General features: G+C 40.5%; 1 protein-coding gene across 6 annotated transcripts in view; it reads left to right on the top strand.

Annotated features, from left to right (window-relative positions):
• The window catches only part of RAPGEF4 (Rap guanine nucleotide exchange factor 4), a 298,057-nt gene that overhangs the window by 126,133 nt on the left and 145,018 nt on the right, over nucleotides 1-26,906 (top strand). Inside the window, exon 1 of one of the 6 annotated variants that reach the window (XM_019653711.1) lies at nucleotides 4,024-4,189. The exons of the other annotated variants lie outside the window; for them this stretch is intronic. The gene's annotated coding sequence lies outside the window, so the exon portion shown is untranslated. Of the gene's footprint in view, nucleotides 1-4,023; nucleotides 4,190-26,906 lie in introns of those variants that run through there. 6 annotated transcript variants of the gene reach the window in all.

Below are 26,906 nucleotides of genomic sequence, written 5' to 3'. Positions count from 1 at the left end.
TTCACAGAGACCTTGAAATTTCTTTTGACATCCCAGTGCTTCTGGAAAACACGAGTCTTATGTTTCATTTTGTGGAATTAGAGTGGACTGCATAATAACATGCTCTTATACAGACCATCTCTACTTTTTCTTTCTAAGTTTTAAAAAGAGAAAACGTAGGGATCAGAAAGGAACCTCTGGAATGGGGGAAGAACCTCGTGTATAATTCTCTCTCATTAATTGTGCCCATGCCTTCTTTCAAAGTGTGACTCTTGCACAGAGACCTAAACAAGGGAGACAGCTATTTGTCTGAAGCTGATGCCTCCTTGTTAATTCAGAATACAGAGTTGTAGTTCCAGCTTCTTCTTAACTAAGTCAGGTTCTGCAGTTTTTCCTCTTCTAACAAGAGAAAGTTGGAAGTGCTTTAACTCTTAAACAAAGCTCAAATTTTTAAAATTCAATGGTGGAACAATTATAAGTTCTCTATTAAGTCACATTTGGAGCACTGTAGAAGGAAAGATCTGTTGACGTGGTCTTTCCAAAATACTAGGTCGAGGCAAATCCATCAGCAGCCTTGGCTCTATCTACAATGGAGTAACAGGTGGAGCTACCAAGATAGGCAACTTGTCTCCACCACTCACTGTTTCCAGCAAAATTTTGCAAGGTTGCAAAATGAGTCCTGTGGTATTCAGCCCATTGTAGGACTCTGGTAAGGATGGCAGTTCTTCTGGAGATCTGAACGGTGCTATAATCATTCACGTATGTCATTTTGCCTTTAGAGCTAACTGTGACCCTCTATAATAGTTTCTGGTGTTTGTTCAGAAATTGGAGGGTAGATGGCTGGAGAACCTTATTGCCAAATCCATACAACAGTGGAGCTCTGGTCCTAAGTTTGAATAAGAGAGGCTATTATCCTGCACCTAGTCCATCATAGTTCATGGCATAACACTAAGGTCTTTCACTTATTTTATGATTTTTGAGGCATAACAAACTTAGTGTTCCCCAGCTCATAATACTAGCCAACTAATTTCTTTCAGGTGTAAGGAGGGGTTATAGAATCTTTCTTCTTTGAGATAATCCTCAATCTTGGAGGGACCAGCTTCAGTTACCTTGTGTCTCTTTAAGTTTTATTCATTTGCTTGTTTCCATTCATTCGTTCATCAACTCCTGCTGTGCACCAGGCATTACTCTAGGTAGAATCTTTAGAGCAGTGAGTAAGACAGATTTTTAAGTAAGTAAAGTGTACACCCAAGAAAGCCTCTTCAAAAGGCACTTTCAATACGAGAGCTCGATATTGTCATTTTATATTGTCCATAGCTTTTGTGGAAAAAAAAGTTTGTCTTTGTTTGAGTCATGCACCATAGAGGGAACAGGAGGTTTTGGAACCTTTGTTTATAAAATCTCCAAAAGGCCTCTTCAACATGGGGCTACACAAGGACATTTACATGACACAATCCAGAGCTCATCTGTTACTCATTGTTTAACATGAATGACTCTTGGAAGAGCTTAAAGTAGAGTAGCCTACATGAAGAGAAATAGTTCTTTAGATAATTTTTTTTAAGCAGAGGTACCTACTTTTGACCTAAATGAATATCAGGTCTCCTAAGTTTTTGCGTGCTTTAGAAAGGCTTGACTTCCTGCTAAAGTGTTTGTCAAAAGATAAAAAGTAACCCCAGGAAAAACACCCAAGCAAGAGCCTGGGATCTTACAGATGCTTAATATGTGCTGTGGTCCAGAATCTGAAGCTGATCAGAATCTTAATCAGAACCCAAAGCTTAAGTTAAAAAACAAAACTGGCTTTCCTCCCCTCTAAGTGAATCTCTAGAATGTTCATTTCCTTGTCTGTAAAGTATGAATATTAATCCTTACCTCATGGGGCTGTTAGGGGGGCTACATAAGATAACATGGGAAAATTCTTCATCAACAATTAAGTTCTATTCGAATAGAAAGTTTATTATGGAAAAAAAACCCTAAGGCATTATAAATTCTTATGTATCATGTTCTTGCCGAATAGTGACTCATTTTTTAAAGGGGGGGGGAACTAATATATACTATTTTGAACTTCTCAAATGAAGATTGTGAAGATCTTTTTGTTAAAAGTTTTTTTTTCCCTGCGAGTAATTTTATACCTGTGTTTTTTGAGGAAAACAGTGGAAAGCAAAGGAAGTCCAATATCTTGAATAGAATTAATGCTAGATTTTGTGTATTGCGAATCATAGAAAATTGGTTTCTGATATATAGGTATCTTCACCAATGTTGCTCAGTGTGGAATATGGGGGTGGGACGTGTATTCAAAATAACTCAACTTGAGCTCCAGGTTTTCAGCCCAATCTCTAAGCCTGTTAGTCCTTCACAGCATTTTGGTGATGTTTATTAAGTCGAACCACACAAAATTGCTGATATTTAACCACTTTTGACCGACAAAGATGGCAGTTTCATACGTTCAGCCTTATATACTTCTATTATTGAATGGGCATTCATTTGTCTGTCTGCTCAGTCTGACATAGACATCGGGAGAGCAAGCATTTTACCTGATATCTAAGTTGAAGCCAGAAGCCTGAGCTCAGACAATGTAAAATATGAAATGGACACGTAAAATGTCTTCTCTTGTGAGCCACAGATGCTATTATTGACACTCTCCATGGAGACAATGCAGTGGAAATCAGAGGTGCCTAATAGCGGGGGATACCCTAGAGGTGAACTCCTCATGCCCAAGGAGTGTTCAACTCAGACTAGGAGCAGGGCTGGCAGCCCTGGTATCCTGGGTGTGCTGCGTTGCCTGAGTTGCCTCCTCATTCCTTAATCCCACTTCCCTCTCTCATTGCTTTACTTGCCTCTGCTATTATCACCACTGTACAGTTACTGCTGCTATTGCCTGCAGCTTACCCAGCTGAGGGATTTAGAGTATCCTACTATGCTGCTTTTCAAGCCTTTTTTATCGTAACCCATAGTAGGACTATATTTCACATCATCACCCTGTACACTATACTGTATTATGTATTGTATATATGATGTATACATATACATATAAGATGTATACATATTTTGTACAAGATAGGATATATGTATAAGATATTATATACTGTATTGCATATGATATATATGATATATACATATACATATAGGATATATACATATTTTATACATCTACAAGATATGATATTTATGTATATATGGGTCAGACAATTAAGTTCACGAACTCATCCTAGAGAAAGTGCTACATACCTCACTGCTGAATATCACTACAGTCACCTTTGAAGTACTCCCCTTGGGAATCTATACATCGACACCAGTGCCTAGTCCACCCTTCAAAGCAATTTTGGAACTCTTTTCCTGGAATGGCCATCAGGGCTGTTGTCATATTACTCTTGGTGTCCTGAATGTCATCAAAATATCTTCCTTGCAATATTTCCTTTATCTTGGGGTAAAGAAAGAAGTCACTGGGGGCCAAATCAGGTGAGTAGAGAGGGTGTTCCAATACAGCTATTTGTTTACTGGCTAAAAACTCCCTCACAGGCAGTGCCATGTGAGCTGGGGCATTGTCATGATGCAAGAGCCATGAATTGTTGGCGAAGTTCAGGTTGCCTTTTTCATGCAGCCTTTTCAGCACTTCCAAATAGTAAACTTTGTTAACTGTCCAGTTGGTACAAATTCATAATGAATAATCCCCCTGATATCAAAAAAAGGTTAGCAACATTGGTGCAACAAGTTCATGACTTAATTGTCAGACCTCATATGTATATATGATATATACTGTATTATATATTATATATACATTATATATATATATATCATATATATGATATATACATATCTTATGCATCTACCTATATAGCCAGGCCAATTCCCAGTTTTGAGAAGTTGTCCACCATGTCTTTTTCAGGAATGAAGGTCCAATTAAACTTGTGGAAACTTTTATGCTTCATGGGAGAGAGACATAATGGCAGCTCAGCCTTTAAGCTTTTTATCCCTCTTAAGTGGCTGTGGCCTGTATCGGTTTATGTCAGGATTTGTTTTCCCATTCCTGTTTGTGAGAGGCCAGAACCTTGCAGACGAGCCCCGAGATGGGGCCTTGGCTTCGGTCACAAAGCTCGGAAGCCCAATATAATTAATTCTAGGTGGTAATGGCTCATTTCAGTTGCTGTGGACTGTCTTAGAATGACCATGAATATCACCAGCAACCTGCTGCCATACGCATGGATGTAGCCGGGTGAGATGTGCCTTTATGCCTATTTCTTATTCCTAAAATGACTTTATGACTTCATTCTATCTGTAAGTTGAGATTTAAGTTTATCAAAAACCCACTGTAAAGCCATTTAACTGACTGTAGACCAGGAATTATGCTAATGGAATCAGCAGCTTGGGATTATTTAGGTTTTGATCAAAACTTTGGAAATGTTTTGAAAAGAAGTATAGCACCTTTCACTCAATTTTAAATTTTGGTATAAAACTTGTATATCCATTCCTATTTCGAATGAAGAAAATTTAACACCACTTGCCTGCTTAAAGATTCTGAAAACCTACTGAAGTGTGGCTTTTCTAGTGTCCCACTACTTTTAATTCAGTCACATATATTTTCTAGTGGGGAAAAAAGAGGCAATTACTTCTCCCCATAGGGCTTCATCATTACCAAACTAGGCTATATCATATCTGAAACCCTGCTAATCAGGCAGGAACGAGAGGCATGAATATCAAGGCTTTCTTATTCGGGCGACTTCAGAATGGGCTCAGAAATTTGCTCAAAAGGGAAACTTGAGAACTCACTCGCCTTCTATTTTCCCTGATTTTTGAGGTGCAGAGGCTCCCAGCAGAGTGTTTTGATGGCTGTTGGCTTGCTGTCTACTGATGAGAGAGCTGACTCAAGTGAAACATGGCAATCACAGAAAATTTCCCTTCGAGAACTTGGAGAAATGCCTCCTAAAGTCCAGGGTGAGGTGGAGGGCAGCAGAGGGCAAGGCACAAGCCTAGATGATTTGTCTCGGCTTCTGACCCATTTTATAGCCTTGAGTAAATCACTTAACCCCGCCGTGCCTGCACTTTCAATTGTGACATGGAAATAAGGCCCCAGATTCCTAGATATCACTAAAAGGAATAGGTATGCATTTTGACAAAAAGGGGAAACTAATAGTTTTTGGTATTGAAGGCAATTCTGAAGGGGAGTTGTGACAGTATTTTGGGATGACAATATTATCATATGCAAGTGAACATTCAAGCCAAATATATATTAAAAATAGGGTACAGTCCTTCAGGTTCAAAGAAACATTCATTGAGAAGCTACTATATTCTAGACACTTTCCAATTTACTCTTACATGACTGTTTAATCCTCCCAATAGTCCTGGGGGGCAGTTGGTTATTGTCCTGTTTATGATTTTATGAATAAAAAAAACTAAGGCTCAGAGAAATGAATCAACTTGCTTCCGGTCACACAGCAGGGACTTAGCAGAGCCCAGGTTCAAATCTTCTCATGCTGGGTCCAGCATTCTTCTTATGATCACCTTAAGGTCACCTGCTCTTGATATGGTATTAAAAGATAATAGAAAACAAACAAACAAAAACTCACAGACACAGAAAACAGTTTAGTACTTACTAGAGGGAAAAGGTAAATGAGGGGAGGTAGAAAGGGGTAAAGGGGGTGAAATACGTGGTGATGGGAGGAGATTTGACTTTGGGTGGTAAACACACAATACAATATACACATGATGTATTATAGAGTTATACACTTCAAACCTATAATTTTATTAACCAATGTCACTCCAATACATTTAATTAAAAAAGAAAATTACAACTGTAAAATGAAATAAAATACAAACCGCCAAAAAAAAAACAAACCAATTTTGGTCTTTTCAAAAAAAATAATAGAACTTCCCTATCTAAAATAAATCCCATTTCTGAGAAAACTAGATAATGAAAGTACCTATTACTGTACCTCAGTTTCCAAATTTGCTTCAAAATTCTCTATTGCAATTAGCTATTTCTCTTTACTGTGTAGAGTATCATATTATTTCAACCTTATTGTTTGTATCAAATGCAGTTGTCCATTGTTAATGGTTTTGTTTTGTTTTTAAGATTTTTTTTTAATTGGGGAATTGGGGGGATGGGAACAGTGCTGGGGAATTGGGGGAAGGGGAATAGACAAGTTGCTGTCATTTTGTTCTTCAGTCTAGTTGTGGAGGACGTTGCTTCACTGACCCAAGTTGGCACCATCATTGCGCTCTTCCCGGGTGAGGCAGATCAGTCGCCGGCTTCTGGACGGCCACTCACTGCGGCTGCTGGCTGCTCACGCTGGCTGCTGGCTACCCACAGTAGCCCATGGCAACCCACTGCCATAGGGGCTGCAGCCTACGCCGTAGGCCGGTGACTCACGGCAGCCTAGCTCCAGGCTGAGCTGTTGTTCAGCATCTTAGCTGTAGAGGGCAGTGTCACTGGCCCTCATATGTGGTGGGATCCGAACCGGGGCCTTCTGGCGTCCCAAGCCAGTTCTTAACCATTGCGCCACTCGGCCGGCCCCATTGTTAATGGTCTTGACTGGTACTTTCAGCACCTGTTAACAAAACTCTTCAGGGGCTTCTGTGTGCAATAGCATTATTCTTTTTTAAAACATACGAGTGACCGACTTCTGGTGAGTAATCTATCAGTATTGTTATGCCTATTTTTATAATTTACAACTTTCAGGATAACGACTTTTTGAAGCCAACTGGATAGCCTGCTAGTTGCCAAGCTCTGGCTGCATTTGCTATTGAATTCTTATGCCGGGGTTCTGGTGCCACCATAATGTCCTGCACAAACTCATAAAAGCTGTTAATTCACCAAACATGCCCTCCCTTTGCCATGAGTTAGATGCTGTGTTTTTGAAATCTTGTCTGAGAGGATGAAGAGCTGAGCAAATACTTTTCCTTCCAACTTCACAAGCAGAGCAGTGTTGCCAACCCCACCTCACTCAGGCTCTCTTTGTCTTTGAATAGTTCATACTGACTGGAACACATTTATTGAATGCCCATTACTGAGGTGCATTAGTCAAATGCAATTGATTGCTATAATACACCGCCGCCAGCTCAGGCGAGGTAATTGGGCTCTTTAATTGACGATGCTACCTTAGAGGACAGAGTGTAAATCGTTGAATACCAAGTCCAACCATTTTTCACAATGAATGCAATGTGTCTATGATGGCATCCTCAATACAGCCAGACAAAAGAAAGATGGCTGATATTTAAGAATAGGCACAGGGAAGGTCCTAAGGACTCTTTCCAAGATTCATCCTATTTTCATCTTGTCTTGAAGTATTCTCATGTTTCCTACTGAAGCCTTGGTTCAGAGGGGCACTACTGTGTATGTGCATACATGTGCCATTAAGGTTACAATGAAAATATACACGAATTTATTATAGAATACTTGGGAAACTAAGACATCTCAACTGTCATTTATCTGCTACAACCTAGGCATAGCCTTGAGACTGTATTTTGTAAAAAATATCAGAACAGCTCCAAGTCATTCTCCTTGGCCCTTCAGCTGCAACCCTCTTTCCTAATCCAACAGTAATGGAATCATTTAGCCCAAACTAAAGATATGTGCCCATGGAGTGATTTAGATAAAGATGTCCTTGTTGTTGCCACTGAGTTTTTAAAAAAATCTTAAAGGCCAGCCTAACACCTGGATATGAGCTGCTCCCCACTCCAGCCAAGCCTCGCCCCCCCCAGGCTTCGCTTCTCACCTTGCTGGGTGATGGTGCCAACCAAACCCACCCCCGTCACACACCTGGGACTGACCTCTCCCTTCTGCCCTCCCCACCTGCACCCTGGGAAGCACCCCACCCCACGCTGGTCTGAAGCCCTTTTCCCATGACTGCTTTTAGGCCCCTGGAGAGGATTAGATATGAGGGAACTTGTTCCTTGCGAGAGCAGTGAATCGAATCACTTGAAAAGATGGTGCTGTGTGATTCCAAACATACTAAGAGCCTGCAATATGCGCAGATCCTTATTATTTTTTGTTCTCTCTAAGATGAGTCCTAAAAATAGAGGCAGATAGAATCTAAGAAACCTTGTCTGTGACCCCGTCATGACTCAGCCGGCATTACTAATTTGCTGTGGGAGTCAGGCTTTGAATCTGTTAGAACAAATTACTGAAGTTAGAGCTCTCTGCATTAGAATCTGCACTTCGGTGAATTAGCTCCACACCCACCTTGTGTGAAAAACAAAGCCTGAGGTTAGAGAGGCGGTACCACAGAGCTGGAGATGGGGAGCTGGCGCTGGGACCGTTTTTTTCCTCTAGCATTTGTGTCTAGGGCCTTCCTGCCCACCCAACCTCCTTATCTATCCACAAAGCTTCCTCCCCCAACCATTTTCTTTTCTCTTTGTCCCGTTCACCCACAAAGTAATGATGAATGGTTGCTGATGGACTCACTCGCATTTTCACCTTTTCCCTTACCCCACGAGGTTGTATCCAGAAGGATTCTGGATGCGCCAACCGCGGGAGACCTATTTCTAGTCTGTTCATTTTTAGGAAGGACTAAAACTGCAGCTGGGCTAAAACTTGGTGACTTTCCAGATTACAGTGTGTTTATTCTTGTGGTTGACATCCAAGTTTGTATCACCTGGATGAGAAGTCTCACATATGACATTCTCCTCTAAAATAAGAAAATTAAGCATCTTATCAATCAACAAGGAAAGGCCACTGGCTAGAAAAATGGGCAAACTATACGTACTGGTAACTGACAAAAGAAAAAATATAAATGGTGAATAAAGCTGTAATATCACTAGTAGTCAGAAAAACATAAGTTGAAACAACAGTTAGATGGGCTGTCTTTTACCTATCAGATTCGCAAAACATGGCAATAATTGATAAACAGTCAGTGTTGAGGCGGCTGTGGGGAAACAGATATTCTTATACTCTGTTGGCCAAGGTGAAAATATGAATCGTAGTTTACAGCTGACTTGGTAGGATTTATAAAAATAAAAAATACACACACCATTTGGAACAAAGATTTCCAGGTCTAGATAGTTATCCTCCGAAATACTTGCACATGTTCACAAAGATGTGTATATGAGAGCCTTCTGTTCAGTGTTGTTTGCAATAGCAGATCATTGGGAAAACCCTAGATGTCCATCAGTAGAGTACTGGTTTAATAAATTATCATTCATCCATCATTCAAAATACTATGGAGCTGTTTCAAAAGCGAAGGGAGATCTGTGGGTAGCGATACAGAAAGATCTCTGAGCCACATTAATTCAAAAGCAGGGAACTGCAGGACAATACATATTGATATGATTCCGTTTATTTTTTAAAATGAACCTAAAGCCATAGATTCATGTAGATACTCAGATATGTAAGTAAATGCACAAAGTTCTAGGATTACATATACCTGACTATTAATAGGAGAGAGGGGAGAGAAATTGAGGTAAAGAGGTAAAGTGGAACTATTACTTTTTGCTCTGCATACTTCTAATCTTTTGACATTTTATAATGAGAGTGTATTATTTGTGCAATTCATTAAACATATATAAAAATAGGAAAGTTACAACTAAGTTTTCTGGGAAAAGCACCCTGACTCGCTTCCCAAAGAGACTATTCAGGAAACCAAAGGTGGATGTCATGGAAGTTTTTACTTTTTTCAGTTTGGTAGTGGTTGGTCTCTTTATATAGTGAGGCTGGAGAGAAGTTTTTTTCCATAAGCTATTCAGGAAATCTACCTGCATAGCCCGCAGATGAGGTGGGCGTCATACATGACCTGCCAAGGCAGCCACTTACCAGCAGATTAAAGGGAGCAGAGGACTCTCATACCCACTGCTGACTGGAGTCGAATGGTCCATCATTAAAAATAGGTAAACATAAAATGTTACTGTGGTCCTGTTGTCTGCATCCATCCCTGCTGACCCCAGAGCTGCGGTGGACTTAGAGCTCAGGGAAGCTTAGGGATCAGAGATCCCTAAGCTCAGGGATCAGGGCTATTAATAGTTTTATTAGCGGTCACGGTCTATAAAAAGCACTTCTCTAGGCTTCTAACCACTGGGCATGACATCGCATCTCCCTTGACACAGGGTTACCTTCCACAGAGTGCACAATGTACAGCAGTTAATTGTTGATATGTCAGCCTCCCTCATTACCCTATTAACTACTTCACGGCAGGAGTTAGGTCTCATTCATCTCTGTCTCCCCAGCACCCGATACAGTGCCTGACACACAGTTGACACTCAAGAAATGACTTTTGAAGGAATGATGGAAAGTCAAAATTCCAAACAACTGACTTATAAAGAAACTTTTGAAAAATAGGGTTTGCCTATGGTTGGATATAAGAGAAAGACCCAGAAGCACAACAGTTAAAAACTGGTAGAGTTAAATCTTAGCTGTATGGCCGATTGGTTCAGTGTTTTGGCTTTGGGGTAAACAGCTTATGTTCAAATCCTGACACTTTCACTTACTAGTTGGTGACTTGGGCAAGTTCCTTAACCTCCCTGTCCTCAGTTTCCTCTTCTATAAGATGGAGATACCCAAATTATCTGCCTCATGGGTTGCTTGTTAGGACACAGTGATTTAGATAATTAACGCAAACCTTTAACAGCAGGATCTGGCATATAGATACGTTCATTCATTGGTCATTATTGGCAATTACTATTATCCAGAAACTTCAAGACATGAGTCATTCTAGTTGTTCCAGTTTTCTGAATACCCCTTTAAACACCAAAGTGTTTTTGAAATATATCTTTTAAAAATGGATTCTATTTCCTGAAACAATATAATGAGCATTTTCATTTTTAACTCAGGAACATTATCATGAGCAGTCATTATTGTCCTGTGCATAACAGAAACACTGCCCGGGCTCATAGAGGTGTGTGCAGTTGTCCTGCTTCCCAGCTGGTCTGCTCTTTGATGTCTTCTATCTGACTTTCCCAAATGGTCATCTGTCATCTCTTACTACTCTCAATGGCCTGCCTTTTTGGTACCTTCACTTACCTTTATAATTTTCTCTTTTCTAGTATGCTATCCTCTTGGGAATCAGACCACCAAGCAAGTTTTAATTGTATATAAATAAGAGTGACTTGATTAGGCTCTTCATGGGCTCACTCATGAATAAACTGTATGATTTTTGCTATTTCCATATTGGTTAAATGATCTCCTATCAGACATCCATCTTCCATACTTTTAAGACAGGTGAATTCTCGCCATACACAAGGAAGTTTTATTCTAATTTCTGTTCTACAGTTTTAACTGGAATTCAACATCGTGCCCTTGGACTGGGCTAGAGCTTTTTAGCAGTTCCTCTGAACAGAAGGAGGCAGCCTGTGCTAGTGGGTTCCAGTCCTGGATCTCCATTGTCAGCAGGGCTTAAATGAGCTAGTATATTTTAATGTAAGTAGAAGTGTTATGTTATTATAAAGTGCTAAAATTTTATTATTAGCATTAGTACTACTCCAACACATGTTTGCAGGGGTTTTTTGTTTTGTTTTGTTTTTTATTGTACTTCCTTAAATGTGGACTGAGAGAGAATACTATGCATGCCTTATCGGAGAAATTCACCAGTGGCCTTTAAATCAAGTACCTTCATTTAAAACATTATATGAAACTGTTGAGAAGTTGCTGTCTGATGAATGATGGAGGAAGGTGGGGGAATGGGAAATAAAAAATACCATTCTTTGGTATCACTGAGCTAAGACAGGGAGAAATCCCTTTTCCTAACAGATTTTGCCAGTAAGCTCTTTTGTACATGCAGATGGGAAAGCGTTAAATGCAAACGTGGTGTGTACATGGGTTTTAATAGGGGCTATTGATAATTAAGTAGATCTAATATTTTTCTTCTAAATTTATATTAAATTCCCAAATATATTAAATTTATTTCTGGATTAACTTTCTGCCCTGGTGTGCACAATATGAAATGATAAGAGATTATTTAGCTAATGTTCTTTTTCTCAATTTTGAATTTGTTTTAGCTAACACTTTTTGCCTCTCTCATATTCACTTCCTAACCTCTTTAAACCCCTATGGGTATCCACCTGAAATGAATTCCTCTTTGCAGTCCTATGTCCTCTGGGGCTAGCTAACCTCATGGATTCCTTGAGGATGGACTCAGTTTTGCCTCCATTTTACAGCTAATGGGCTTCACTTAAGGCCTGTTTAACTCTGCCGTTTAATGGAGTCCAGGAACTTTCGAGTGATGTCTAGGACTAAAATTCATGTATCTGAAAGAGAAAGAGGCTTAACTTCAGCCAGAATGTTCAAAATTCACTACAAAAAGCTGCCAGACGAGGAGGAAGAAGGAGGTCATGTGATATGAGGGAAGCATATGGAATCTAGAATCTCAAGGTCTATGTTTATATCTTGGTCCTGCAGTTTACAACTGTGTGAGTCGCTTAGCATTGTGCAAGTCGCTTCATTGCTGAGACTCAGTTTCTTCATCAAGAAAATAAGGATATCTGGTCTATCTGTATTGCAAGGTTGAGTAAACTTTAAGATAATATGTGAAATGCTTTACAAATTGTAAGGTGCTGGCAAATGTTAGCATCATTGTCATCATCATCATTATCATTTATCATCATTATCATCGTAGCTGTTACGAGAAAGACATGCTAGATCCAAGGATTCTGAAGTGGTGGCTACTTGGAGCATCAGGCTTTTAGTTTCTCTGAGTCAAATTGTTGCTCATGTTATATCATTAAAATTTAAACTTGTTAACTTTTTTTTTTTTTTTTTTTAGCTGAGCCATCCTGCCACCTTTTGGCAGCTCAGCAGCTGCTCAGCTCGGGCTGGGAATCAAAGCACTGTTGCTCAGAGCTCAAACTCTTGCGCGAGCTCTTAACCAACTGAGTCACTCGGCCAGCAAAACTTGTTAACTTTTGATTATCCACAGATTTGGAAGGATAGAGTGGGAGCAGGATAGCAGATGACCAAACACATGGTGAGACCAGGACTAGGCCAGTTTTAAAGCAGTGTGGTTAATAGGTATCAACACCATGTTTGCTCTGTATAAAAAAGAAAGCTAACCCAACCTTGAGGACCTGGAGGATATACCTGCTCTGCCAAGAGGTCAAAAACATTCATATCAGAGATGGGTGAAGACTGTTAAAGGAAAGACCAGCTCATTGGTCAAACATATGATAGGAAAAGGAAAGGAGGGCCTGACATTAAGAAAAAGTCTGCTGGGTATATACCGGGTGAAGTTTACCCAGAAGATGGCTTCACTTTCCTATTTCAGAAAAGGTGAGTTTGTTTGGAAGTTCTCTCCAGTTAGCAGTGTCTGAGTGAGGACTTAAGCCACACAGTTGCCTCAAGTGTGTTTCTAGAACCACAGAAAACCCAACCCAAATTAATTTAAGATGGTGTGAAAATGAGATGCAAAATACAGTGTGGCAGAAGCCAAGAGTATCAGGTTCATCCCTAACTTGTATTTAGGTTAGTGAAAAGAACAAACTATGGATAAGAGTTGCTCTTTAGTAAACAAGGGGAGTGATATATATAGTCAATGAAATAATTTGGACTTGTGGAGTTGGAACACCAGCTGTGGTACCAGACCAGTTTTTGTCTATCGATTAGGCTTCTTCTAGTAACTAAACTGCCGCTGCAGCAATTTTGTGACAACAGTGACCTGTGATCACAGTGTTTAAATTCTACTATACCCATGTAACTCCACCCCATAACCAGGGAGCCAGCAGTGAGCTGTTAAAATGTATAAAGCTGTTCCTTGCTGGGAGGCCACACCAACATGACTCTAAGTTGGAAGCCATGAAAATGGTTTGAAATATTTTACCTTCAGATACAAGACCTTAATCTCATGTTGACCTTGGACTGTAATTTGGATAGCCAGCACTTTTGCTGCCCATGTAGAGCAGGGAGGTAGATTGGTTAGAAAACCTGTGTTTGCAGTCAGTACAGAGTGTCCATGCATTGGAGCCTACATACCTGTCTTGGGTTAATGTTTGCAATGTCAATGCTGAGTTTGCCCAGAAGATACCCTCCTCCTTGCAGGAACTCATCTGAGATTGCCTCTGGCTGTCTCATGCTGTGTCCGGCAGTACTTTCTTATTCGTGCTTTGTCTAGCTGCAGATAGCGAAACATCCCTCCTTACAGGGAAAGTCTGTGCTTGCATTTGAGCCTGCTCCATCGCGGCTGTAGTCCAGAAGCATTTTTTTGAAAATCTGGCAGGGCTGGTGTTCAGCTGGTCCATACCTGTATGCCCTGGAAAAGGTTTTAAGGTCAAGGTTCGTTTTGAAGGGTCAGTGCCTTTGCCGTTTCAGTTGTTAAATATGTTAAACATGGCCACTGTGATATGGCCTGAGTTGGTCAGATAAACTATATATGAAACAGACTTCAGCTTAGCAGACTTCAGTCTCTGATAAAAATGGAGAAATATATTTAGGACATTTTGACAAAATTTGAAAATAAGCCATTTGTATTTTTCTTGATTTCTCTACTTTCTAATGAAACTGAAAAGTTGCTGGTATAGCAAACCCTGTTGGTGCCCAATTCTGTATACCCTTTGCCCATTTCTGAATTCCTCTGCAGCTGCAATGATCTGTCCCCCTGCAGCTGGACACCTTCCCGCCTCAAGCACCTGTGTCTCTCTACTTCTGTTGGAGGGTTTTCTTTGGTGCTGAGGGAGCTTCACAACCAATGAGCAACCCGGCTCAGAAGTGTCAGGGATGTGATGCCCCTGGGGCAATGTTCAACCATGAGGGGCAAGGGTTAGTGGATAAATATCCCAGCCTTCACCATCCCTCCTAACACAATGTTGAGGTACATTCTACTCACTTCCTCAGGGGATGCCCAGCAGGACAGGGCCCCAGTTGCCCACAGCAGTAATCCACTCGTTAATACACCATAATAATTGGCATTTCTCTCTCTTCCGTCCTTCACTTGCCCCACTTCCTTATATGAGGTGTGATCAAAAGATACGGTTTAATTTTTAAATTTTAAAAATTTACTACAGTAAAAGACACATTGCCATTAATCCCCCCAACAATACTCCCCCTCGCTTCGAACACACTTATCGCATCATTCTTGCCACTTTCTGAAGCAGTTCTGGAAGTCCTCTTTCGTGTCTTTAGTTCATCCTCCATCATGACAATGCTCCGTGTCACACATTGCTTCTGGTATGGCAATTTCTATCAAATAAAAACATTACAGTTTGTCCTCATCCACCTTATTCACCGGATCTGGCTGTTCCCCAAAGTCAAAATGACCATGAAAGGAAAACGTTTTGAATCAATTCAGGACATCAAGGCAGCCACAACAGTGCAACTAGAGACACTCATGAAAGAGGACTTCCAGAACTACTTCAGAAAGTGACAAGAATGGTGGGATAAGTGTGTCTGAAGTGAGGGGAGTATTTTGAGGGGGATTGATGGCAATGTGTCTTTTACTGTAATTTTTTATTTTAAATGTAAACATTCACCGTATTTTTTTTATCACACTTCAGTTTGTGCTTCTTGAGATCACCTCCCAAATATACTCTCTGAACCCAAGACCTTGTCTCAGGGTCTATTTCCAGTGGAAGCCAAACTAAGATAGGATTTTTCCCTGACCTGTCAGTTTAGGTTCCCAGCTGCTCTCCCTACATGGCCTCTTGCCACCATCACCTCTAAATCTGTTAGAAATGCAAGTTGGTCAAGTCCTGCTGAGTTCCAGACCTTCAGTGGTTTCCTCTTAGCTTAGAATAGAATCCAAGATCCCTGCCTCAGCTTAGTGCCTGCGCCTGGGAGTGGCCTGGGTGCTTCTGCGTTTCAGCTGCATCTGAGATGTGCTATGTAAAGAATTTTCCAGATGCTTCCAACTGGGGCTTCTCATCAGTCTCCATCCCCCTCCCCCTTGTCTCTGCTTCCCTGTACTGCTGTTCCTCTGTCTAGGTTGTTCTTTCTCATTCTCTTTTGACCCACACTCATCCTCACCCTCCCAGGAGCCTTCTTGGACCTTTCCTGCTTAGCCCGGTCTTTCAAACATGTGGTTCCTAGACTGTGCTTTTCCTTCATAGAGCTTGGATTATTTGCAGTGATGTAACATATTTTCAGTGATGTAGTTAATGTCTCTCTTTCTCTAGACTAGGGACCTGCAAACAATTACGATTTTATTGGAGCACAGCCACTGGTTTATGTATTATCTATGGCTGCTCTGCAACCAGAGTTGAGTATTTGCAACAGAGACCATACAGATCGCAAAGTCTCAAATATTTGCTATCTAGACATTTACAAAAAAAAGTTTTCCAACCCCTCCTCTAGACTATGAACTAACCCTTGGAGGGCGAAGTTTCTTGCTCACTCTTGTGACCTGACACCCAACACAGTCCCTGACAAAAACAGCCATACTATAAAAAAATTTTTTACAGTCTGACTTGGAACAAAGTTTCTGCAAATGTTGCCCTTCTTCCTTTCTTATTATTTGCCCCTTGTGCTGTGAAGTGTGTGTGTGTGTGTGTGTGTGTGTGTGTGTGTGTGTATGTATGTATGTGGCAGTGCTATTCATAGCCAGTAAAACATTTCCAGACCTGTAAATGAGTATGTAGTGCCACCTCCGTATAGTTTTTGATCAGACAGAAGTCACATTCCTACTTCCATTGTAATGTTTCCTAGTTTTATAGGCAGTGCTTTTACTAAAGAGGTAAAGATTTTACTATATTTTGGCTAGGTGTTTTAGACCAAGCAGGACATGATGTACTATGTATTTTCCAGATAATTAGAAAGAATCCCACTTCTATATTTTCTTGGGGAAGCATGCCCTAGCTAGACTTAATTTTAGGGAATCAGAGCATAGCAAAGTAAAGAAAGATAAATAGCTTTCATTTTAATGATACAGGATGTGAAAGTGTACATACTTCATGCTGTTATCGTTTTAAGCATACAAACTTTATCATATTACTCTTTTACTTAAAAAAAAAAGTAATAGTTCCCTAAGTATCTCTATAATGTCCAGAGGTACTTCTCCGATATGGTTGCTAACTTGCCCTTATAATCTTAGACCCTGCTATGTTCTAGGATAGGGACTGTCAAACTATAGCCTGTGGGCCAACTCCAGACTGCTGCCTGCTTTTATAAATAAAGTTTTATTGGAACATAGCCACACTCATTTATTTACATATTGTTTATGGCTGCTTTTGTGTTTTAATGGCAGAAGTGAGTAGTTTTGATAAGACGGTATAGGCTGCCAAAGCCTAAGATATTTACTCTCTGTCCTTTTACAGAAAAAATAAATGCTGATTCCTGCTCTAACAAACCCCTTATACTAACCATGACCAATTGCTCTCACCATTTCCTCTGCTTGCCAAACCATTCATGCCTCTGTACTTTTGCACATGCTATTCCCTCTGCCTGGAAAATCATTCTCCCCTTGCCTGCTTAGAAAACTCCTTCAAGCTGTCAAGGCCCTGCTTGGTTTGCATCTCCTTTGGAAAACTTCTGAATTCTTCCAAATGGATTTTTTTCCTCTTCTGAGCTCCCATGGCACTTTGTACAGATGTAAATTAAAGCACTTATCATTGCTATTAATATTTGTATCATAATCCTGGTTTTATGTTTATCTCCTACCAGAGTATGAGCTGTAGAGGATGAGGTTCTATATCTTTATTTAATTTTGTATCTTCAGTGCATCTCCCAGGTGCCTGGCACCAAGCAGCTACCGAGAAATGACTGATAAATATTGGAGCTTTGCATATTACTAACCAGTGCACAGGAAAGGTGTGGGGTAACCAGAGACACAGCCAGCAGTTGGAGGAATTATAGGATTTTTAACTGTAAAGTATTTGGGAATTATTTTTGTCCTACCTTTGCCCTGTCCTGCCCTTACAGATGGAAAAAATAAAGGTTGAGGCTCAAAAAGGGGACTAGCCTAGGCTAACTGAGCTCCCTCACATCTCAATCCATTGTTCTTTATATTTGTGTGGCACCATCTCACAGAAACTCTTTGGTGGTTTTGACTAGAGGTAATATGCTAATTGGAGAGTTTACTGCTTAGTAGAATGGTTAAGACTTATTTCCATGGTGAAGGAAACAGCATATTTATTGGTGGACTGGCCTCCAGTTACAGGAAGCAGATTTGGAGAATTTTCATAGTAGCTCTGTCTTTCATTGGCAGACAAATAAGTTGATTTTTTCTATCTCCCTTAATTTTTCCTTTCAGAAAATAAGGATAATTCTCAGTCCCTGATATTGTCTCTAACTAGTCTGTAAATTTCGATGTTTTTTAAAACTTCTTTGAATTCATCATGGCCTTTGCAATAGCAGCCTTATGACCTGGCTTGTTACGGCCAACTTAATATTTTTCTCCTTTTCTATAAAAGACCAAATTCAAAATGGAAAGCAGTGTTTTCAAGAGTTTCCCATATTTATCTGATGGTGATGTCGTGTTGCTAGAGCCAGGTATCTGCTAAATGGTCCGTATTCTCCAACTGCTTAATGAGGGGAATTTGATCTGGCAAAGAGCCCAGTTGTCCATCTTCCTGGGCCGGGAACCTCTTATAGGGTAATAAGGATGAGTTTTAATCGACTTTCTAGACACCTCTTCACTGAGGAAAAGAAGAGCAGAGGAAAGGAAAGAGTGAGGGCTGACAAGCAATTTCTGAGATTGATCGGCAGTTTGGACCTAATTTTAAATACCGGGAAAATCATATTTGTCATGTCAAAGGTCTATTTGAATGAGAACTCACAAACTAGAACCTCTCTTTTAATATTTATAAAGTTATGTTTTAAAAGTTGTAGCACTCATTTTTCTTTCCTTACTACTTAGCTTGAAGAGATCACATGATACTGTCCACTTTCAAGTTAATGGGCTTTTAACATCTTTTGGGTAATATTTTATAACAAAAGAAATCCATTTTTGCTTGATTTCCACTGTTCAAGCTTTGGCAATAATACTTATGTAGAGCAATAATGTCAGCAAAGAGGTCTTGTTTGCTTACGAACAGATTTCACTTGTTGAGAGACCAAATTAAGTCATGTTGCTAGAAACATGGGCAGTATTTGGTCTCTGTTCATCGAGCTACTTTGTAATTAGGATCACATCCAAATAACAAATGCCTCTTCTCATGGAGGTCATTTCAACTTGCAATTTCCACTGACAGAACAGGGTTTCACAAAAGGACATGTCTATACACAAGGGTGGCTTTAATCACACACACACACACACACACACACACACACACACATTCAGGCTAACCAGAGATTCAGTGCATCTCTGATTGTGTCTGGCTTATTGCTTTTTAATGTCAGTCAGCAAGGAAAAATTTTAAAATATGGATAAACATTGTATACAATTGAGATCAAAGCCAACATTTAAACTTCTAGGTCTGGGGCCGGCAAACTGCGGCCCGCGAGCCACATGTGGCTCTTTGGGTATGTACATGTGGCTCTGAAGTAAAATTGAAAATGGAAGTAAAACTATCATAGTTTCATTTATAAAATCTTTAAAGGATATTATTCACATAATGGTGATTTCATTTGTTTTATGGCTCTCGAATAATTTCTAAATTGTTGTGAGGGACAGGATTGGCTCTTCCGTCTCAAAAGTTTGCCTACCCTTGTTCTAGATAATAAATGGATTCTCTTAGCAGATTTTGCAAAGGAAAACTTACTAACGCATGTACAACTTAAAGTTTGGTTTATATATCTGGCGTTATAGCCACCAGTGTTGGGGAATGCCCCCTGGTGAACTGGGTATTTTTCCGTAGCCCTAGGGAGAATAAGAAGGCACGCCTTAGTATTTTACCGCTGTTTTGCTAAAAAGCTGCTAGGGCCAACTCCTGCAGGACTGAAAGCAAGATTTGACCAACTGCCGTAATGGTAAACAGTGGACTGAGAACATGTACGGAAGGGAGATCCAACATGAACTGAAAGTAATTTAGAGGGTATTTATTTTGGCAGCTGAGGTTCTGACGCCAAGTCCCTGATTTTGTCCTAGGAAAGCTGGTGGTGACATTTGGAATGGCTCTATTTAAGGAGAGGAAATTGGATGACTGATAAGAGCCAAGGCGCAGAGTCAGGAATTGGATGACTGGCGACAGCCATTTCCACTGTTGTCCTTGGGGACCATTGGGAGACCTTTTGTTGCCACTTCTGCCCTTTTTTAGGAAAGTAGAGTTCTAATCAGGCTGTACTACAGGAGGTCTTTGAAACATTTCCTTCATAATGAAGTTAGGCTTTCTATAAGTGAATCTTATTTTGAAGAGTGATCACTGGCTATTTTTTGAGGCATTATTTCTCCAATTCTGCAAATAAGGAAACCAGCTGAAGAAGGTTTAGAATCTCATCCATTTAGAACTTCAGAAGACTCCTTGCTCTCAGCACCAGTCAGCCAGGGTACTGATTCCCTCCTCCATCTCCTATACCCCATGTGTCAGTTCACTGGATGCATGTGACAAGGCACATGGAAGTTTTAAATTCCTAGTGTGTTCAAACCGAGAGAGACCACCAAGCATGAATCCATTAGGAGCAGGGAGGAAGTGCTGTGAGACTATCCCTGCAGATACTTCCTAGCCGTGCTTTAGCCTGCCAAGGAAAGCTCTTGTCTCGCAGTTCCTATTCTTTTACGCAGGACTGGATCCATAACTTGTGGGATCCAACACAAAATGAAAACATGGGGCCTTTGTTTAAAAAATTAAGAATTTCAAGATGGCAACAGTGGAGCATTAAACCAAGCGCAGGACACTTCTGAACATGGGGCCTTGTGTGACTGCAAAGATAGCACAATCACAAAGCCAGCCCTGCCTGATTTTATTCCTTTTTTATTTTCCTTATTTAAGATCTTAAAGTGATCTTAACAAGTGTTGCCCTATGACATCTGATGGATATTAAGTTTCAGGCACATGTTCCTGGTGCTTTCTGATTTCTTCCCTCAATCTCTTGATGTATATTTTGTCTCCTTTTCCTCCTAGTTCTTTTTCTCCTCCTTTCCCCCCATATATATATATATATATATAATTTTTTAAAAATAGACTTCGTTTCTTAGAGCAGTTTTAGATTCACAGCAGAATTGAGGGAAAGGAACAGAGATTTCCCATGTACCCCTGCCCACACATGCACAGCCTCCCCTACTATCACCATCCCCCATCAGAGTGGTACCTTTGTCACAACTGATGAACCTACACTGACACATCATCATCACCCAGAGTTCATAGATTACGTTTGAGTTGTCGTACAATCCATGAATTTGGACAAGAGTATAATGACTTGGATCCACTATAATGACATGGACCAACTAATACCCTGTAGTATCATACAGAGCACTTTTTCTGCCCTGAACATTCTCTGTGCTGCTCCTTCTTCAAAGACGTTTTCTTTAGAAGCCAGCTTTGAATTCTGCTGTTATGTCCCTTTTCCTAATCTCACTGCCATGACATCTGTTTATCTCAAAATTCTGGGCCAGTATTAAGCTAAAAGGCTCTTGTTGGAAAAGTGAGACTGATTGCAGAAACAAAGGGCCAAATTCACTGACAGTTGTTCCGCATGGTGGGAGCAGAAGCAGATGGGATGCATCCATGGAGGGTGCACGCGCATCGAGGAGAGAGAGGTCGGGTGCCTGACGTCATCCTTACTAAAGCCACAGTGTAATACAGAGCTTCAGGTAAAAAATAACAAAGGCACTGCAGTTGGTTGGTCTGTTTTCCAATAGGCGTAGCAAATTCTGGTGACAATGAATACAAAGTGCTTTATCCAATATACTTGGAGAAAGCTAAGCAGTATAAGTTGCTGTCATTCATAGTAGGTTCCCCCAACATGTAAGGTAGATGGGAATTCTTTCTCATCAGAGCTCAAGACAGGCAGGGGAAGCTATCTTTAAATGATTGGATTTACTCAAATCAGTAAGTCCCTCTTCCTCTCCTCTTTGCTGCTCTCTTCATTTTTGTAAAATGACCATCAAGACCAGTTTATTTGGTGAAAAGAACTCAATGAGTGCGAAAGGATGTATGGCAATTCTCAGCCCTTTGATTGCCCTGTGAATGGCAGGGGATGGAAGGGAAGGTAGAGGGTGGGAGTCAGGGCTCGTTGGGGTGGGAGAGATATGTAGATCTTGGATACTACTGAGCATTCGCGGGCAAAGCCACCTGTTCCACTGGGAAGTCTATCCCCCTGGTCCAACTGGGACATACTTCCTCATAGACCCATTAAGCAGTTTCTTTTTGTTGATTAATGGATTGTATTTTGGAATCAGTTTTTTTATTTGGCTGCATAATCGGGAAGATAGGACATAAGACCTTAACTTTTTGCTTCTATGGTGCTTTTCTTAGCAGTAATTCAATGTGTGCTGTGGCGTACCTTCCCTTTCAGCTGCAGTTGTAATGGACAGGTCCTGTGCACTTCAGGGCTCCCACCTCTACCATTCCCAGCCTCTCAGCTTCTCTGCCTCAGGACTTCCTCCTAAACCACTAGACCATGCACAACCTAAACTCAAAATAGTTGGGAAGTTTGGAGGGAGTTCATGCCCTCAAATAATGGGGGATTATTTGATAAATGTCGGCAGATAAATGTCCCGGACTCCTATGCTTTGGAGGCAGAATTCTGAGATGCACTCTACAGGGTCCCCAGTGGGATAACCAACTTAGTAAAACAGGCTTTGGTGCCATTTCCTCTTTCCTTGTCTCAGTGTTCCTGCCCTTCACTCCTGCTTCCTGGGATCACCTTCCAAATGAGCTGCATCTGAGTCCTAGTTACAAGCTGTGTTTTCAGAGGAATACACATTAAGAGATACCCATAAAATGAAGAGGATGCAGTGTTGGTCAGGCTGGCATGTATATATGCCAGCTTTCCATATGACTTGGTTCATCTATGGCATTCTTTGCAAGTCTTCACATTTTCAACTGATAACTAAAAGAGAGAATTGGAAAATTAAAATATTCTTATGTTGAAAATGTTCCCATATATGGATAGCATCTCATTATGTAATCATCTATGCACGCACCTTTCTGAGGTCCCATGCTTTGTCAGGCGCCATGCTACCGGCTGGCACTAGAAAGAGAAATAAGGTATGGTTCCTGCCAGTGGAATGTATGGTCTATCAGAGAGAGACGATGCTAGAACACTGCCCAGAGTATAATAAGGGCCCAACAGCAACAGTCAGTGTGTGTCCATGGTTAGGAGTTGTGAAGGTTGAGCAGTGAGAGCCAGCGGTACAGACCAAGCAAGGGCATGACAAGCCAGGAGGAACCCTGGCAAGGGCACAAGCTTGGTTCTAGGGTAGAGCTGCAGGCAGCTGGGGCTCAGTTTGAGGTTCACTTAGAATCAAGTGATGAAAGCATCTACCTGAGGGCCAGTGTGAATGACAGTGGAAGTCGGTGATAGGCTAAGGAGTGTTCCTGAAACATCACGATGCAATAGCAGCTGCATCCCTGTGGCAGTCTGCACTTTGCAAAGTAAGTCCATGGATTGCTCCCTGAACCATGGGAGTTGAGCACAAGGTTTTTGACTCAGGACGCTAGGCTCTTGTCTCTTTCATGTTATGACAACTTCACCTCTATTTTTCCAAAATAAATTTCTTGATTTAGTTAGGGTCTCTGGGGCACAGGGTGTTAGCCACTGTCATATTGAACATGATGCATTCGTTCAGGGCAAATCTTAATGTTCTGTGGCTTCTTCACAAGAAAGGGCTCCAGGAATGCCTAGAAGGCTTGAAGAAATGGGAAGCTAAAGCATCTATCCTGAAACTGGATTCCTTTCAGGTGTTGTTGCCAGATTCCCTGCCATCACCAGTGTGCATTTCACTTCCAAATGCACCTGCAGTTTTAGCCCCACTCGTTGGAATATTGATAATTACAGCGCCAAGCCAGTGGAAGTTTCTGCCCAAATCCTTGGTAAAGATGCTGCTTGGAAGTCCCTGTTTCACTTCTTTATGCAAAGACCACCTCTTTGTTATTGAATTTAAAGCAAAGGATCAGAGAAAACATCTCTGTGTGTCCAAAGGATGCATTGTGAGCAAGACCTGTCACACTTGTCATTGCCACGTAATTTCCAGGGTGATCCAGCCTTGCATTCAAACCCCTGTGCCACCTCCTTTCTTCACTTCTCTCAACGTTCCAAGGAGCATGCTCACTGCTTGTTCTGTGTGGGGTGGCCTGTAGTGGACATTAGAGGCTGAAGGGTTCCCTACACAGATCTGTGCATAGGCCTTTTTAAGTTCATTTGCACCTTTATCATGGATGTCTTTATGTGAGGTATGTCGCCTTACAGCAGTGCATGTCTGGCCAGAGATTGTAGCCTCTTTGCACTATGCAATATTGCTTTTCTGTAATGACTTCCAAATTTAAAACTTCCTTTTACTACAAGACATACAGCAGAAAATCAGGGCTATGCTTAATAAGTTTCCATTCTAGTTCTTATCTTTCTCTTTCTAATTCCAGAGGAAAGGATTCAGCGAGAGAGAGTAGAAGAGTTATTTTGTAAAACTCAATCAAGTAATCAATCAATACTACAAAGATTTATTTTGGAATCCCCTATAAGGGACTGTGTCCAGAGAAGTAGGGAAGACATGATACCCTTATTTTAATCTGAAGAGGAATCATGTAGCCTGCCATGAGCTTTTAGACTGATGATTAAATGAGGATTTAATGAGAAGAGAAAACTCATCTGTGATTTTGTGTGAAGTGGGTGCTGACTCTGTCTTTGCTCGGAGGGGACATTTCAGAGAAGCCCAAAATAATGGTATTGATGTCTTGCCATCTGTTTTCTTATTCCAGCTTGACCAACCTTTTAAAAGATTCTAATACTTCCACAGGCGTCTGTACACCCTGTTTTGGCCTTTGAAGTGGGCAGTGAACATTGCATAATAATTATTGCAAAATTGGACTTTAACTGCCTTGAACTTTCTGCATGTGCATCGGGTGATGGATGCTTGAGCATCTTCAAAGAATGTCAAACAGAGGAACTGTTTTTTTGAATTTTCTTCAGGAGGCTCCCTATAGCTTCTGGTATGTGAGAGTAGGTGGTAGGAAGAGGAGCTATTTGTTGTGACTTTCTGGGTCTGTTTTAAATGCTCCCTTGGCAGCCTCCCTTCAACCCTTTCGCTTTAATGTTTTCTGTTCTTCTTTGTTTTTAATCTTTTCAAGACAACAGCTGGGTTCTGCTTTTAGTACTTACTCCTGATTCCTGTCCTGTTGTGAGCCATTCTGGTGGGCTTTTTTTAAAAAGGCATGTGGCATCCTCCTTTTCCATAGTATTTAATTAAAAGTTTGGCCTTTTGGAACTTGTCATTGGTAACTGCTGGGAAATGGAGCCAGTGTGTATACTCAAGGAGCCTGAGGCCCTTCTGTTCCCTGCAGTCTCCCCATCCAAGGGTGAGTGCTTTCTACCAACTCCCTGCTTTTGGGGAGAGTTCACAATGCACCCTTTACCTGAGATAAACTACATGTTTTGATTTGTAACTTACATGAACATGCCCCAAAAGACATATTTCCTGAGTTATATTGTTCACAATTTTCTGTGATCTTATTTACTATTCCAATGGCTTCATTTTATAGACAGCAGGTCTGTTGTACTTCTAACTTGGTTCTCTGAGGCAGTCAATTCTGAGTTTTATGCCATGTTATAATTTGTCCCCAAAATATATATGCTCGGGTCACCAAGGGCATTCCGAGATGAATATCTCATTTTTGTATATGGGAAGGAGGGAGTTGGGGAGGCGAGGGATAAAAATAACATGTTCTCAAAAATAAAACAAAACAAAAAACTCCCAACAAGTAATTGCCCAAAGCCATTCGGAATAATTGGCTTGTTCAGATTATGAATTTATGGATGAGTTATATATTTATGACAGTTTAAAAAAAATTAACCCGCTTTTGATCAGATTTCTCACACTTTCCTTTGTCCTGGTATCCTCTTTTATCACAGCTCTATTTAGGAAAATTATAGTGAAAATTGAGCCTTTTCTGGGAAATAACCCAGCAGTGAGAAAGAAATATCAAGACATTTTCTGAGAAATCAAAGTTTTAAACACTTTTTTTAAATCCTCTGTTTTTATGCCAGATTATATGGACTGCTGCACTTCACACAGAATTTACCATATAATAAGAAAACAGAACCTATTGAAGCTGTTAAGGTTTATTAACCTTCCTTTTGAGGGCTTTGATTTGAAATGTCCTTTTTGAGATAGGACAGAATGAAAGTAGGCAGTGAATAAAGCATTTTAGGATTTCTGAGGAAAGTTATCTTAATCAGTTTCTAATCTTTTTTTTGAGATAACATAATTTTCATGATAAACTATTATGGCACACTGAATTATAATCTACAAATTAGAATATAATTGTGCAATTTGTGTTTAATTCTCTTGCTCAAATTTTATATTAGGCTTATTTCTTTGCAGACTTACAGTATTGTGAGTTTTTCATAAACAACTATTTAAAGCCATTCATATAATCAAAGTAATATTTATAGATATTCAGAAAATGGTAAGTGTTAGAATTGTGGCAAAGCAGAAAACCTTGCGGTGTGGGTTTGCCACCTCCCCGCAACAAAAATTCAAGTTTTGGTTAAGTTCCGTGAACGTGTGTAGTGAAAATTAGTTCCTTTTGGAACCATCATACAATTGAAAGACTAATTTAAATTAGGAGGGCACACTGGGCTTGGCAGAGGGCATTGTGAGAAAGCAAAGCATAATTTTCCTCCAAACAAAGACAAGCTTGTTGGAGAGCATGCTTTATTGCCTGGAAATTCTATATATATGCAAAGTTGCTCATCAGTTTTCTGTTTGGTTTCATGTGCTTGGTTTCTCCTTTTGTTTGGAAAAATCAAATGCTGAGAAAAAGTAGGAGTAGCTCTGCATGCTGTAGGCACTGGGACACCTACCTACACATGCCAGTTCTCCTGGTGGGCAATGCTGTTGTGAAGGGAGCTGCCTGCAGGAGGGATGCCCAGACTTGGGCTCCATGCAGGTATTGGGCTGTCGGAAAAGTCATGAAGCATGTTTGCGACAGATGGCACTAGTTCATTTTTGGAAGTACTAGAGTCATTCGCATCTATATTATTGCTGTGT

Source organism: Hipposideros armiger, unplaced genomic scaffold (genome assembly GCF_001890085.2).
Source record: "Hipposideros armiger isolate ML-2016 unplaced genomic scaffold, ASM189008v1 scaffold_205, whole genome shotgun sequence".
Classification (NCBI taxonomy): domain Eukaryota; kingdom Metazoa; phylum Chordata; class Mammalia; order Chiroptera; family Hipposideridae; genus Hipposideros; species Hipposideros armiger.
The sequence above is the reverse complement of the archived record's forward strand: the minus strand, read 5'-3'. Positions and strand labels throughout refer to the sequence as shown.